General features: G+C 35.8%; 1 long non-coding RNA gene across 1 annotated transcript; it reads left to right on the top strand.

Moving 5' to 3' along the window:
* The first annotated feature begins 5,716 nt into the window (after positions 1-5,716).
* On the top strand, positions 5,717-8,701 carry LOC132849217 (uncharacterized). The gene is made up of 2 exons (XR_009648835.1): positions 5,717-6,012; positions 6,342-8,701. It is a non-coding gene; the product is annotated as an uncharacterized LOC132849217 (long non-coding RNA).
* The last annotated feature ends 8,340 nt before the right edge of the window (positions 8,702-17,041 follow it).

Here is a 17,041-nt window from a genome sequence, read left to right on the forward strand (position 1 = left end):
TTATTGTACCGATTACACTTATCAGAATTTTTATTTATTGTTGTCATTTGTTGGCACCATAAGTGTGGTCCCCTTTACCTGGGACATGTGGGGACCAATTAATATCTATTGTACTGAATTTAGTCCACAGGTTGTAAATAAGTAGCCTAATGTTTCATCTTTTATCAATGGTTCAGTTGGGTGTTGGCAAGGACCTCACCATACTTTTCAATACAGTGAGTCACAGTTCGATTTCATGTCATGATTAGATACTTTACATAACTTTCACTTCTTTTTTGCAGTCTTGCTGTCACTGAGAGGTATTTGGCAAAATGGATATCGAAAAGTTGGTTTATGTCAGAGCAGTAGTGATACTTAGATATACAGTTGAACAGTACCATTTCATTTTTCAACTTTGATAAAGCAGATACATATAACATCATCCTCATCATCGTTCATAGCAACCATTATATTTAAAGTTATTTTCCTCCATCATACAGATAAAGTTGAAGCAAATCTCTATTACCACATTTAATGTTATGAAAAGAACCGTCATGACAGAAATATATATTTATATATGAATTGAAAGTAATACAAAAAATTTGAGACCAGAAACCCATCATGAGTTAAAAAACTGGCTATGTTCAGTTGTAAGGAATGTTTTGGAATGATTAGGTAATTTCACAGTGTGTCATTTTGTGTTCAAATGAATCAGTGTAACACAAAATGTGGTGTTCCAATAATAACACAGATATGCGTGTAGTTATTACTCTACAGTATGCTGTAGCGTACATTAACAAAGTTTTAAATAATATATACTGTACACTACAATTTACTATAGTATGGGTATTTACTATAAATTACTTTAGTACTTTTTATGTAGGCAGACTTTTTATGACCGGACACACGGTATAGTTTGCGTACTGCTCAGGCCTGTCTTTGTGCTTAGAAAGCTGGACAAGAAGGAACATGAAACAATACATAGGCTTCATATAGCGGATTTGGCACACATAGCTGAAGCATTTACTTTCTCACAGTGACAGCTTTTGGAAGGAGGGAAATGGTGCTCTAATGGATAAACTAAATAGGCCTGTTTTAGTAGAGCTCAAAAGAAAACATTTAAACAGAAATAAAGACTCTGGTAATACAGAAGATACAGAAGCTTATAGAAGATGCAAGAGTTCATACATTATGTATCTAGGTTTTGGCAACCAATAGGCCTAATAGTCATCTACTACAAGTAGCCTACAATCGGAGACGACTACCCATCAGACTATGGTCTTATTTATTAATGCTATGTTTTTAATTATCATAGCAGCATTAACATAAATAGATAGCCTATGCATATAAGCCCAAACAGAAATGTACAGTTTGTGTGTGTGGACCACTGACCAGGTATTCCTCAAGGTGTGGGGTCTGTTTACACAGCCAGAAACAAACAAACAAACAAACAAACAAAGCTTTATTTTATCTAACCCTATTGAGCCTTCAAAGTGCTCTCTGAAACTACACCAGAGATGGCTTGTGTACGTTGAAATGAGAACATGAAAAGTTTGTTGTAGAGCTAAGCCAAATACATCGTTAGAAAGGTCTTGACCTGGAGTATAACATATGTCAGTATAAAGAATCTACATGGCTCCTGCTATGAAATACTGACCTTTGAAACATCACCTTGGTGCATTTTTGAAGGCTTATAATTAGGCAACAAAAGGGGCTACAGACATGAGACCAACTGTTAATGAGAGCTCTTGACCTCGGTTATCATGTCAATATAGTCAACAACTTGAGACACTGTCAAATATGGTTAAAATTAATTTAAACCTATTTAACAATTAAATATTTAAAATCTGATTGCATAAATGTGTTTACAATCCCCTAAACTCCTCACTGTACTCTCAACTCACTATTTACAAGCTCCAATTATAAGAAAAACACAAATGTTTTAAAAAACTACAATTCCCTACAGGTGCGCAATGCAACTTGACACAAATCAGCACTAAAATTGTAGTTTTTCTGGTTTGCAAAGTAGGGCTGTAAAAAAAACATTTATCTACTGAATAGATCAACATCTAGTTCAGCCAAACTATCCATTATACTGCATCTAGATGATCTACGTTAAGCAAATGTAAATAAGTTGTTTTTAAAGGTATTTTAGCCAAAACAGTGTTTTTGGCTAGATGGGATACAGCTACGAGATTTAGGGTTAGCTTTGGGGTAGAATTCGGATGGAAACAGCGGTTCTGGCTAGATGGTTTCAGTTATAGCATGAGATAGCAGCGTCAATAGCAACCACCATAGCAACATACTATATAAAACTAAATGTAATATAAATTCACTGAACAAAGAATGTAAAAATAAAATAAAAGCAGCCAATGGGAAGAGAAAAAAGGATTAATCCACATAAACCTAGTTCAGGAGCATTTCAAGCCAATAATGGTTATGAAAGAACCTACTGTACGCGACCACGGTAAACGTTTTTTTTAGGGGTTCAAGCGCAAAGCGCTGGAAACCTATTGTTTTTGTTAGGATTATTATTATTATTATTATTATTATTATTATTATTATTATTATTCCGCCCTACAAATGATCGTGCAGCCCAAACCGTAAAGCCTAGAGAGCTCAAACTTGGTCAGATGGTAGTACTGGTCACAGTTACTCAGGCCCAAGGACTCAGCGGAATCGGCCAATAGGGGGCGCTTCAGCGCCCCCATAACTCCTAAACCGTATGTCCAAATACACAATATTGATATCATTTGATAGGTCTCCACATACTGAACAACTTTGCCTCTTGGACCAATGCTGTCAATCAAATTGTTGATCAGGTGAAAAACCTACTTTTGCGAACTAGCCCTAGGTTTTTCGCCTGATCGAGACCAATCCAGTGCAGTAATATTCTCTGGAGTCTCAATGTCAATAATTATTGAAAAAAGTTGAAATTTTGATTCATCGTCACTAAGGGGCCCCATAACATTCGAACACGGGTGGAGCCAACTTTTGCTAAAATGGCAATAACTCAAGAATTAAATGAGCTATCAACACCAAACTTGGGAGACATGTGAAAGAGGTCAAACTGAGGTCACAGTTCAAAAACCACTTGGTGGCACTATGACAGAAAAATCACTAAAAACAGCTGTAACTATGCAAGTGTTGGTCCGATTGACTTCAAACGTGGTGTGCAGTGTCTTTGTCCAAGGTGCCTTGAGTGTATGTAAGGACATTGGCGTGTCTCAAAAAACATGGCCGCCATCGGCCAATGAAGTTTGAGCACCAATTAAACAAGGTTAATGGAGACCTAGCGGAATGAAACTCGGTGGGCATGTTCGACACGTGGTCCTAGAGGTCTGTAAGAAATTTGAAAGAAATCGGCCACTAGTTGGCGCTAAAGAGTTTTACGCCACTGTAATCACGTAGTGCTTAATAAATACACACAATATTGATATCATTTGATAGGTCTCCACATGCTGAAAAACTTTGCCTCTTGGACCAATGCTGTCAATCAAATTGTTCATTAATTATTCTTGATCAGGTGAAAAACCTACTTTTGCGAACTAGTCCTAGGTTTTTCGCCTGATCGAGACCAATCCAGTGCAGTAATATTCTCTGGAGTCTTAATGTGGAACTTTATCCTTTGGCTTGCCATTAAAGGATTATTTATGAAATGGGCGTGGCAAAAAATAATTCAAAGCCTATAACTCATAAACGAAAAGTCTAATTTATACGACACTCATTGAGCACATGTGACATATGACCTTTAACAATCATGCCAAGTTTTATCTTGTTCGGACGATAGGTGGCGCTGTAATTGGCAAAAAGCTGCACACCATGTATTTTCAATGGACTGCATTGGCTGTAAATGGGCTTTTCCATTACTGATGTAATTGCATATAGGTTACAAATAATGGAGTGAGTAATGTGTGTTAATTGAGTAATGTGACATAAGTGAGTAGTGTGATGCAAGTGAGCAGTGTGACGCAAGTGAGCAGTGTGACGCAAGTGAGCTGTGTGATGCAAGTGAGCTGTGTGATGCCAGTGAGCTGTGCGATGCCAGTGAGCTATACGATGAAAGTGTGCACTGTGATCAAACTGAGCAGTGTTATATAAGTAACCTGTGTAATGAAAGTGAGCTGTGTGATGCAAGTTAGCTGTGTAATGTAAATGAGCAGTGTAATACAAGTGACCTGTATAATATAAGTGAATAATGTGATGTAACTATAATTGTTGAAAAGATATATAAACCATATATTTCCAATGGATTGCATTAGCTATAAATGGTCTTTTTCATAATTTATCTAGATGCGTAAAGTCTAGAAAACATCAAATCTGTTTCCACATGTCTTTAAAAGCCTGAAAGGCCCTAAAGTCTTGAAAGGCTTTAAAGTTTTGAAAATCCTTTAAGGCCTTAAACTCCCTAAAGGCCTTAAACGCTTTAACCCCGGGAAATGCTGCTTGCAGCTTTAATTTTTTCTTTAGGTCCGTTATTCTGTTATGCGAGACAGAGGCGGAAGCCGGAGTGAAAGCAAACAGAGTTTATTATGAAAAAACACGTAACTCGCAGTAACTATGTGTAATCCGGTGGTGCGAGGTTGAAGCGCGGCCCACAAAGTCCTGAGTTAGAATGAAAAGCAGTCTGTGTAAAATCCTGGGAAGCGCTTAGGAGAAGCGGGAAGCTGAACATACACACGGGAGTGTCGGTATATATATATATATATATAGAGGGGTATATATATATATATATATATATATATATATATATATATATATATATATATATATATATATATATATATATGGTTGGGTGATGAGTGTGTAACGAGAGTCAGGTGTGTGTAGTTAGTAAGCCGGCGAGCAGCTCCTTGCGGCCGGGGCACGCACGGGGGAAAGAGTCAGGGAACTCTCTGACAGTCAATTCGCTTTATCCCCATGTTCATAGTAAGTGCTGCGTGTCTTAGTGGATATAAGATCAAATTCTGTCTTAAGGTTAAGACGTTTATTAAACAGTTCTGGGGAGGGACTGGATACGCACTCTTGGTCAAGGATACCAATAGCTGAAGTGAGTTCTGTAAGCCTGGCCTTTTGTTTTCTATTATAATGAGAGGAGTATGAAATAATCTGACCCTAAGAAAAGCCTTCAGTAGAATAAATTTAATTCAATAGAATTAGACAAAAATTGACAAAATGTGTTATCTGCCAACAATAGAGAATTAAATCTCTGGGGGTGGGGGGATGGGGGGTTAGATCTGTTTGTGGAAGCTGAACATCTGCTATTAAAATACTTGAATAATCAACGGCAGCAACATGTTGCTGAATCCTGGTGAAGATCTACAGCTGAATTTGCACATATCAGACCAAGTGGAGGTAACCTATGAGGGTGGAGATCAACATGGTGTACAGATCTGTTGTGTGGCTAAAAGATCACTAGACTGTACAGCTGAATACACACAGAGAACTTCACTCACTAACACACTTCTTACACTGAGAGGAGTAAAGAGGACTGATGATGGAGTTTACAGCATCACAGACACGAAGTATAACGAGAACCTTCATATTTACTCAGTAACAGTAAGAGGTACGTATTCAGTGTGATTTGTGTCAGTGTGTAAAATTCAACAGTCTGATATTGGTCAGAAATCATCGTGAACATTCAGTTAATATGATAAAATAAAACTTACAGTTGCATTGAAACTCGACCGTATGAGAACCTGTCATTAAATTCCACAATTTCTACACACAGGTTTGTTTAATAGTAAATAAATTCTCCTGCAGATGATTTACAAATAAATAAATGTTTAAAACTAACACTGTAAATGAGGCCCAGTGGGTGTGTTATTGGTGTTGAGTTAATCACACTCACTGGCACATGGTGTGTGTTAAGTTACTAATAAACACTGTGTGTGTGTGTGTGTGTGTGTGTGTGTGTGTGTTGGGTACAGATCAGAGCAAAAGTCAGGAGCCTCCTCTACCAGTGTGGTCGCTGCACTGATTGTGATAATCCCGTACCTGTGGAAAAAATATCACAGTAACCGAAGAGATGATGTAAGTAACAGAGACATGCAGCACTGTGACATCAGAGATCACATGACTGTGTGCTGTAATAAAATCCACATCACCCTGATTAGACATCACTCAGTTACTACATGGACACTTCCACAGAACAAATATAATGATCACCTATAATAACTAAATAAATGTCTTCCAGTCTCACACTGACAACTAAATCCTCTATAGGTTCTTTATAAATAAAGACTGAATTTATCTTCAGTTTTATTCATCAGCCTTTGAGGTGTAAGGTGTTTGAGGTGTATTAGTATTAATATATAATGTAATAATGCATATATACATATTATTTCTTCTATATTGTACAGAGGCCCAGGAAAGGAGCAGGAGAACCTCAGAGCTCTTATGGCACAATAAATATGAACCTAATGGAGAACCAAAGAATGCTAAGACAGAGTGAGAATGAAAGTGACGTAACAGTAATGTAGTAACAGAGGGAAGAGACTTGTAACTACATACAGCATGATGCTGGAACAATGAGAGATCAAAACACAAATTGCAGCACAGGAATAAATGACATGTATCTGGATCTACAGCTTTCTCCGTCCCTTTGTGCTTCACAACAACTGATGAATATGACCTGACTACAGAATCTGCTCCAATCCTCACACAAGTTGTCAGGTCTAGACCTGACTACTGCAGCTGTCTTTTGGAATCAGACCCTGGTTTAGATGTCCACACCTACACACCACATCAGGCCTTCACACTCATGGAATATAGTCTGTCCTTCTCTGGGATCTGCTTCAGTCCTGGTTCCTCAGAAGTGTGATGTGTCCACCTTCTCTATGAACAGAACCTTTTTCACAAGTGAACCTCCTCCAAGAACAGAATCTGTTCAGAAGGCATCAATATCACATGTATCTCTCTGCACTGACAGTTATTATTTCCAGGTGCTATGTTTAATGATAGTCAGAAGAACTGCAGTATTGATTTGCAGTGATATTTATTATAAGGGGATGAGTGGAGCCAAACCACAGCAGCAACAGAACTACAGCTGAATTACAGCTGCTTTTCTGTGTTGGGACAAGAGCTGTGTTTTAACTCATGACTGACCTGGACAGCAAACCAAAATGATGGTTGGAGAAGGGGACAATCTTGGAGAAGTTGCTTTATATAAGGACATTCGCTAAATAAAATGACTTTAAATGTCTGCTGTAAAACAGCAAAAAAATGTAATTGATTCATGTTTACAGCTAAAGCGCTGCTGCTGTACAGCAAGACACACCACTGGATGTATGTTACATTAATATTAGAGAGTTCGTAAGACCTAAAAAACTGACATTCACTGAAGGTACCATTACACCTGAGCCAGTACACCTGCAAACACTAACTTAGTAATACAGGTGGAAAAAATTGCCAGTTCAGTTCTATAATGGATATAAAAAAGTCTACACACACCCTTGCTACTGAAGTACATATGCTGCACTTGCCTTGTCTCCACAGAGATGTTTGCAACACCTCCACTCTCTGTGTAAGGCATCACAACCAATCGAGAACTTGTTTGACCCTGGTTAAATGGCACAATCCCTACTCTCAGACTGGCCTGTAGAAAAGTTTAATTTTCTATGAAATCCTAAGGGACACCACAGCTTAATTTCAGAGAACTGTGAGCATCACTAGGTCTAAGAATTAGTGTTGATCAGGAGTCTAATGGCTTGTGAATAGAAGCATTCTCCTTGATGTTATTCCCCACATTTTGTAAAGCAGATTTTTTATGTGGTTGAAAATAGTCTTCTAATAATTATTAAATGCCTTGAAATTGGTTTTGTTCCTGATCGTCTGAAACAAGATGCAGCTCATCCTCTTTTTAAAAGGCCAATTATTTATCTAAATTTAGACCTAATTCCAACTGCTCTTTTATTTTAAAATAAAAGTGAAAACAACAGAAAACTACAAAGTGTCTTAAATGAAAATAAGAGATTGTAAGAAAACAGTCGTGTTTGAGCCTTCTGAAGCTCGTAGAACCCTAAATCTGAAATTTGGTGACTTTCTGGTAGTCTTAATTAATAGTGCTCTTAAATTTGACAAACAGATTAGTTCTTTTGTCAAATCTAGTTCTTTTTATTTCTTTTTATTGAATCTTGTCCAAAGTGATTTATTCCTGTAATTCTTATTAAAGGAGGAAAAGGTGGATTTTACATCACAAAAAACTGCCAATTTAATAGGGATGTGTAGACTTTTATATGCATTGTATTTATACAGTCGAGAGTACTAGAACAGCAAGACAAATCCTTTGGGTTTTGCTATACTTGAAGTCTGAACAAAACATAACTATCTGAGAAAAGACCAGAGTTTCAGCTTACATTTCCTGATAATTTCATCTAGATGGAAAATAGCAATGTAGTTATCACAGATTTCACCAGCAACACCTAACTGCCTCATTGTACAGGTACTGTGAATGGAAATGAATTTTTATATGGTTTATATATACTGCAATAATAATATTGCTATTTCATTTTATATTTAACAGAACATCCTTTTAAACTTAACAAAACAATAGTAAAAATGTGTATATTTTTAAGTGTGTATGATGTTTGTATGATGTTTTTCAGTTCTTTTTTATTGTTCAGTCTTGAACAGTTGCTCTGAAGTCAGATTCTCATATTGACAAATGATGTGAATGTAAAAATGTATGAATGTAAAAATTAAAATATCTTGTCAGACTTTATTTTAGTCACTTTATCCAAATTTGTCCCCATCACATTTGGACAACCATCCGTTGTAGCACCTGCCACTTTGTCCAGTTACAGTCCATGCATTTAGCTGCTTATGGGATGCATTAACACATCCCTCCCTACAGTCGCTGTGCATCAGTCAGGTTTCTCTGTGTGTTTTTGTCATGTTGTGGAGATTCAAGCTGTAATCCTTAACCTTCAAAATCAAAGTAATGTAAACTTTGTTAGTGAGGTAACGTAAACCTGAGGTGATTATTAATGTAAACTTTGTTAGTGAGGTAACGTAAACCTGAGGTGATTATTAATATAAACCAAGTTAGTGAGGTAACGTAAACCTGAGGTGATTATTAATATAAACCAAGTTAGTGAGGTAACATAAGCCTGAGATGATTATTAATATAAACCAAGTTAGTGAGGTAACGTAAACTTGAGGTGATTATTAATATAAACCAAGTTAGTGCGGTAACGTAAACCTGAGGTGATTATTAATACAAACCAAGTTATTGAGGTAACGTAAACCTGAGGTGATTATTAACATAAACCAAGTTATTGAGGTAACGTAAACCTGAGGTGATTATGAACATAAACCAAGTTAGTGAGGTAACGTAAACCTGAGGTGATTATTAACATAAACCAAGATAGTGAGGTAACGTAAACCTGAGGTGATTATTAACATAAACCAAGTTAGTGAGGTAACGTAAATCTGAGGCGATTATTAATATAAACTAAGTTAATGAGGTAACGTAAATCTGAGGCGATAATTAATATAAACTAAGATAGTGAGGTAACGTAAACATGAGGTGATTATTAACATAAACCAAGTAAGTGAGGTAACGTAAACTGAGGTGTTTATTAATATAAACTAAGTTAATGAGGTAACGTAAATCTGAGGCGATAAATACTATAAATTAAGTAAGTGAGGTAACGTAAATCTGGGGTGATTATTAATATAAACTAAGTTAGTGAGGTAACATAAACCTGAGGTGAATATTAATATAAACCAAGTTAGTGAGGCAACATAAACCTGAGGTGATTATTAATATAAACCAAGTTAGTGAGGTAACGTAAACCAAGTTAGTAAGGTAACGTAAACCTAAGGTGATTATTAACATAAACCAAGTTAGTAAGGTAACGTAAACCTGAGGTGATTATTAATATGAACCAAGTCAGTGAGGTAACGTAAACCTGAGGTGATTATTAACATAAACCAAGTTAGTGAGGTAACGTAAACCAAGTTAGTGAGGTAACGTAAACCTGAGGTGATTATTAATATAAACCAAGTTAGTGAGGTAACGTAAACCTGAGGTGATTATTAACATAAACCAAGTTAGTGAGGTAACGTAAACCAAGTTAGTAAGGTAACGTAAACCTAAGGTGATTATTAATATAAACCAAGTCAGTGAGGTAAGGTAAACCTAAGGTGATTATTAATATAAACCAAGTTAGTGAGGTAACGTAAACTTGAGGTGATTATTAACATAAACCAAGTTAGTGAGGTAACGTAAATCTGAGGCGATTATTAATATAAACCAAGTTAATGAGGTAACGTAAATCTGAGGCGATAATTAATATACACTAAGTTAATGAGGTAACGTAAATCTGAGGCGATAATTAATATAAACTAAGTTAGTGAGGTAACGTAAATCTGGGGTGATTATTAATATAAACTAAGTTAGTGCGATAACGTAAACCTGAGGTGATTATTAACATAAACCAAGTTAGTGAGGTAATGTAAACCTGAGGTGATTATTAACATAAACCAAGTTAGTGAGGTAATGTAAACCTGAGGTGATTATTAACATAAACCAAGTTAGTGAGGTAACGTAAACCAAGTTAGTAAGGTAACGTAAACCTAAGGTGATTATTAATATAAATTATGTTAGTGAGGTATCGTAAACCTAAGGTGATTATTAACATAAACCAAGTTAGTGAGGTGAGGTGATTATTAACATAAACCAAGTTAGTGAGGTAACGTAAACCTGAGGTGATTATTAACATAAACCAAGTTAGTGAGGTAACGTAAATCTGAGGCGATAATTAATATAAACTAAGTTAGTGAGGTAACGTAAGTCTGGGGTGATTATTAATATAAACTAAGTTAGTAAGGTAAAGTAAATCTGAGGCGATTATTAATATAATATAAATTATCAATATAAAGGCCCATTTTAGACAAAATATCAAAACAGTGACTTTGTTAAGATTATCTCAGAAAATGCGGGAAAGTCCATCTGAAATGTTTATACGTGTAACATTAATTTGTATCACTTTGTGCTGCTATACGCCTATATTGAATCATTTTGTGCTGCTATAAGAAAAGAACATAAAATCTTTCATATTTTAATATTTTAGTTTTAATTATATTAAAATTTGAATTATAAATTGAACAAATAAACAAAAAAACAGGATTAAATTAAAAACAAATTATTTTTATATTCACACACTGTGTGAATCTATATTACTTTAATATTTATTTTTTATATTTTACATATTTCGTGGTCCATGGTTGATGGTACCACAGGAAAAATTTACTCATATATATGAAATTATACAGTATGATGTGCAATTGAGTATCAGAATATCATTCAGTGTGTTCATTATATCACTGATAGATGTTTGAGCGATCTAGTTTAAAAAAAAACAAAAACAGATTTACAAAATTGTATAAAAATTACTTGACTTTCTATGAACAAAGCCTAAGGTTTAAGGTTTAACCTTAAAAGAGCCGTTGTGTTCACGTTGTGTGAACGTATATCTGTCGAAGCGGTACACAGTGCGAGTCTCAGGACGTGCAGTACTGAGGTGGATCACCAATCGGACAGTCGACCCCTCCTGGATGTTGTAGTCTGACAGGGTTCGATTGTCCTTCAGATATGGTGGTCTTTACGTCTTCAACCTTGCATCGTGGCTGGACCGGGAGGAGGAAGAATTCGCCGAACTGGGTTTTCACAGATATTTCCATTGAAATCTATATGGAAAAATAATAATACTTAAAATTAGACACTACATTACCAAAAAAGTGAGCAGCACATAAAGCTTATTTAAGTGTTTGTTAGTGACTATGAAAATATAAATATCATTTCCTCTGAGGAAAAAAATGACTTACATTCCACCAAAATTGAATTTGAAATTGGCGCTTGGTTCACGTGCCCTACTTTTATACACTCTGTTTTCGCTCGCCTTCTCTGTTTATGCCTGTGCTGTCATGCATTTATTCATTCAGTCACATATTCACCCACTTACTCACACATTCACCCACTCACACATTCACCCACCCACTCCTTTGCTCCTTTAAGGTATGAGTGGGAGCTGTGGCCTGACTGGTTACGGTGGATTTCTGAGTGGGAGCTGTTTAAGTTAGTTAAATATTTGTACTTTCATTTCTTTTGAGAAATCACCTTCTTTTCTCTTGACCCATCCGACATAATGGCCAGAGGAGCTTGGGCGGCCCTGATGCGTCGGGACAGCCTGCAGGTCGTAGTAACCGCTATTATTGGAGCCCGGATCTGCACAGCAATGAAACGTTATCACAATTGTCTAACCCGTGTTTACATAAACATTTACACAGAAATGCACACAAACACACACCAGCTTCATATTTCACTTCTTTTGGAGCTTCAATCTTCCTATTGATCTATGGAACTGAAATGAGGAGCATTGTAACTACTGACTTCAGAACACACAAGGAGAGGATAAATGAGTGGCTGAAACCTTACCTTCTGCTGCTGTTCCTCCAGCTTTCTGTCCTCCAATTCCTTAAACTTGGACCTGTTAGGGTTAGGGTGATTCCAGGCCAGAGTTTCCATCATCACTGATCTGCTATATAAAGAGGAAGCAGAAGAAGAAGGTGGAGGGTGTTAGTAGTGGTGGTTGATTGTAGTGTTGTGAGAGATTGAATATTGTGCTGTTGTGATAGTTACCTAAGGAAAACAAAATCACATGTCTATATGACTGGAGGACAGTTGCTCTCACACCCATCTTCAGCAAGTGTTGAGAGACTCATCAGAGATTACATCTGCTCTGTGCTGCCTGCCTCACTGGATCCACAACAGTTTGCATATCGTAGAAACCACTCTACAGATGATGCTATTGCTTTCACCCTACACACTGCTCTCTCCCACCTGGAAAATAAGAACACCTATGTGAGAATGCTGTTTGTGGACTACAGCTCAGCATTTAACACCATAGTGCCTGCCACACTTGTTGCGAAGCTCCAGATTCTGGGACTAAACAGATCTCAGTGCAGCTGGTTACATACACTGAATACATACACACTGCATTTAATACAATAATACAATAATCTATCTGTATAACTGGATACCATACGATGCACACCCATGACACTTCTGTACCTGTACAATCTGTTGCACCTTATAATTTTTTATATATAATATATTTACGTATATTTACACACACACACACACACACACACACACACACACACACATATACATACAAGTATATACTGCATATAATGTGTAGTGCTACTGTAATTATGCTCAATAGTACACTGTGTGTACTGACTATATGTATGAGCAAATTGAACATTTTCCCCTGACAATTCATTATCTGTATAATTATTTCATATATATCACTGTAATATTGTTCAATGTGTCACTGGCAGTAGGAGAGAAAGAGGGGGGGGGAGAGAGAGAGAGAGAGAGAGAGAGAGAGAGAGAGAGAGAGAGAGAGAGAGAGAGAGAGAGTGTAAAGATTTCACAGTAAAATAAAACGTTTCCCCAGGACCATCATGCTACATAAAACAACATAGAGCAACACAGAGCTGAGACTGAAACCTAAGTTGTCCTAGCTACATAAAGTACATAGTGTGCACTTACTGCAAACAGTGCAAGACAAAAGACAGCGCAGACAGACAGGTCAATACACTACAGGACATAAAATAGCGCCGACTAGTGTGCAGTCTGTAATTGACCATTGTACAAATAAGCAGATGGAAACAATAAGTGGATTATTGTGAACATACAATAGCAGCAGTTGATATACAGAAGACTCACTAGCCATCTACTGGTTAAAGTCTAGTAATGAACATAAAGACTTTAAGAGTGTATAATCAAATGTGACAGGATGTGCTATTACTACATTCCAACTAGTACAGTTGTATCACACAAACCTAACTTTACTTGATATGTGCCTGGGTGTGGATGTTGGGGTTGTATGTTACTTACTGACAGCTGCCCCTAAGATAGCTGCTAATGCCTTGTGTATGTTTGCCTGTGTAATTGTAAAAGGCCATGATCTCATTTTATAAAAACAACTAGAAAAAGAATGACAGCTATTTTCATTCATTCTTACTTTTGTAATGTTAGATCAGTCTTACATGTTTTCAGATTAATGACACAGATTTATGCAAATTCATGCCCAATACATGTTTATCTAATAAATGTTTACTCTGATTTTTCCTTAGATAGTCACTCACATTGTGTTTAGTGGACATAAAAAAGAGGTCATGTGCATTGATTACTAATTCTATAGACATAGTTTGCTTTATAAATGAAACATTTTAAGAAAATATCAGCAATAATTGTTGATTCTGTGTGGAAGCAAAATGTCATTATTCTCCTATATGTTCATTGTCTTATAGACAGCTTTTAGAATTATAATTTTATAGATATTTTCCCTTTCCTACTCATATAAACTCCATCTTAGGTCTATTTTTGACAGTTCAATAAGCACTTTACATCGTACTGTGTATGATTGTGTACATGACCAATAAATTGTTCATTTGAATTCAAAGCTTCTAAATATTAGATTTTTATTCAGACAAAAACAACAACAACTGAAGAGTATCTTTAGCAATAGTCTTACCTGATGTAGCAAGGACCATAATTATTCCTGCTAATTGCTGTCAGTCTTGGATGAATGTTAATTTGAACACAAGATGAATAGCATTGTTATATCCAGAAAAAAGCCTAATCATCACATTAATATTACTATATATTTATTAATGAGTTGTCTACGTTCATAGTTCTCTTCATGCACTTTTACCCTTGCATAATACAGGACAGGTCAGCATTCAGAAGACTCCAGTTGGGAAACGTCACTTCCGTAAAGCCAATAATAGCCGGTGAAATTGTCTTTATGTGCAAATATAACGTAGTTATACACCAAGTCCACATATTATGAACAATATGAAGGTTTTAATCCCTTGTACACTATAACTGTACTCTAACCTGCTGTGACACGCTGCTCTGACCAAAAAGATATTACACCTGAAGTCATTTATACTGACGTACGTGTCCCTCAGTGACACTTGTTTTGGGATTGTGTAGAAAACCTTCCACACTATTATTACCTAACTGGGTTAGTATTGAAAACACAAGATCAGCTATCAGAGTTGGTCTTACCTTGAACGCAGGTGTCCTTCCAAGTCCCTCGGTCCTCTTCAAGTTCTTCTCCCTAATCTATTGTTTGTATCTTTAGATGAAGGAGTCAGACTTAGACCTTCTTGTGTTTTCAGGATCCTCACAATGGGAGGCCTTGTTTTTATTAAAAGCAGTGTAATACAGATAAATGTGTGTAATATATGGAAAGGAAAATTACTAATAAAATCTGCTTCAAATAATCAAACAATTCTAGCGTAAGTAGAAGAAAATAAAATGACAAACCAAGTTAAAAAAAATAAAAACAAACCCCAAAGTTATTGGTCACGTACACGTACACACAGGGTACGACATGCAGTCACATGCTTTTTACAACTGTCCGGTATATAAGCATAAAAAAAGGAATACAATTTAGGATAAAAAAATAAACCAAAAGGAGATAGATAAATAAAAAAGTATCAACTATATAAAATATGAAAATATAAGTGAAAAATAATGTATCTACATAAATATACATATATAAATATAATTAGTTCTTCAGGTTTTTTGTGTGTTTTTATGCCGACTGTGTGTTTTTTATACTGCTGACACAAAACCTTGTGATTTCACATCAAGCTTTCAATGTTACTCTCTATCTTGACATTTAAACATGCTACTGAACATTACATCATTTCTTGAGCATACAAACGATGACGTAAGTTGGTATAAAAGGTAAAGAAAACTTATCGTTCTATAAAATGAAAAAGAAAACTTAGAACAATTCAATAATCTTCTTTCAGCAAGATGATGGGTCTTTATCCAACTGTCTAGGTACAGTGTCTGTTCCTCCTGTTGTTGTATCAGCTTCCTTCTGGATCTCTTCTTCACAGTTTTAATCAGATACATTCACTTTCTTTATTTCATACAACAGTGTCCCCATTTCCTTTAGTTTATTTTCCATAACTTCCTTCTTCCTGTCTTTGTTGTCTTTTATTTGGTTTTTCTGCATTAATTTCACTTTGTTTCTTTATTGTATTGGATGAGATTGTCACATAAGGATAACCAGATGTTGGTGCTATGGCAGTTACTCCACTCTTAACATTTCTATCAACACACTGTGAGGGTTAATAATGTACTAAAGTAATGCAGTTTAATTTAAATACAACAAATAAATGACTTTTTTTGAGTGCAAGCTGGATGGGAATGAAACTGGTCACGTGACTGATGACCAACGAGCCCCCCAACACACTACACACACACACACGTGTAAAAAAAAAAACAACAAAAACAACTAAAATGAAACTACAACAACAAGGACCAAATGTGTACATTGTGAGTTCTGCACGAGAGAAATAAAAGACAAAATCCAGATCAAGTTAATGTCATCATTTCATAGGTAACACTGACTATAGATTTTTACACTCCAAACTCTTTCAAGATGATTTTGGAACCTTTTCCAGCCTGATGAGCAAAAATAACTCTTTTTCTGAAGGCGTCAGAAATCTCCCTTGTTTTTGCCGTGATCCACATCAACAAACACACGTCTCATGTCTTCATTTATGTCTGTGTTGGTACCTGAATCTATAACTGTTTACTGCTCCACATATTCATATTTGTATCTGTATGTATAAAGTCTGATTTAAACCATGGCTAAGGACATTAACTCATTTATAACATATAACTGTTAAAAAGTCTGAAGCTTATTCAAAGACTCTTGTTTTAATAGTTAAATTGTTCATTGTTTACTTCTGTTTGTTATTATTAATTATTCAGGTGCAGCAGGGTGAATGTTCACAACCCTTTTAATTATTTTTTTTATGTTTGTTTATTGTAATTTTTATAGTTTTGTTGTGTGTATTTTTATGTGTATATATTTGTGTATATATTTGTGTATATATTTGTGTGTGTATATATTTGTATGTGTATATATCTGTGTATATATTTGTTTTAAAAATACACAAGTTGAATGGTTTGTTGTGTGTTTGGCCTTCTTATTCTACTGGGTCACGGGGAACC

This window comes from Tachysurus vachellii, chromosome 7 (genome assembly GCF_030014155.1).
Source record: "Tachysurus vachellii isolate PV-2020 chromosome 7, HZAU_Pvac_v1, whole genome shotgun sequence".
In the NCBI taxonomy this organism is placed as follows: domain Eukaryota; kingdom Metazoa; phylum Chordata; class Actinopteri; order Siluriformes; family Bagridae; genus Tachysurus; species Tachysurus vachellii.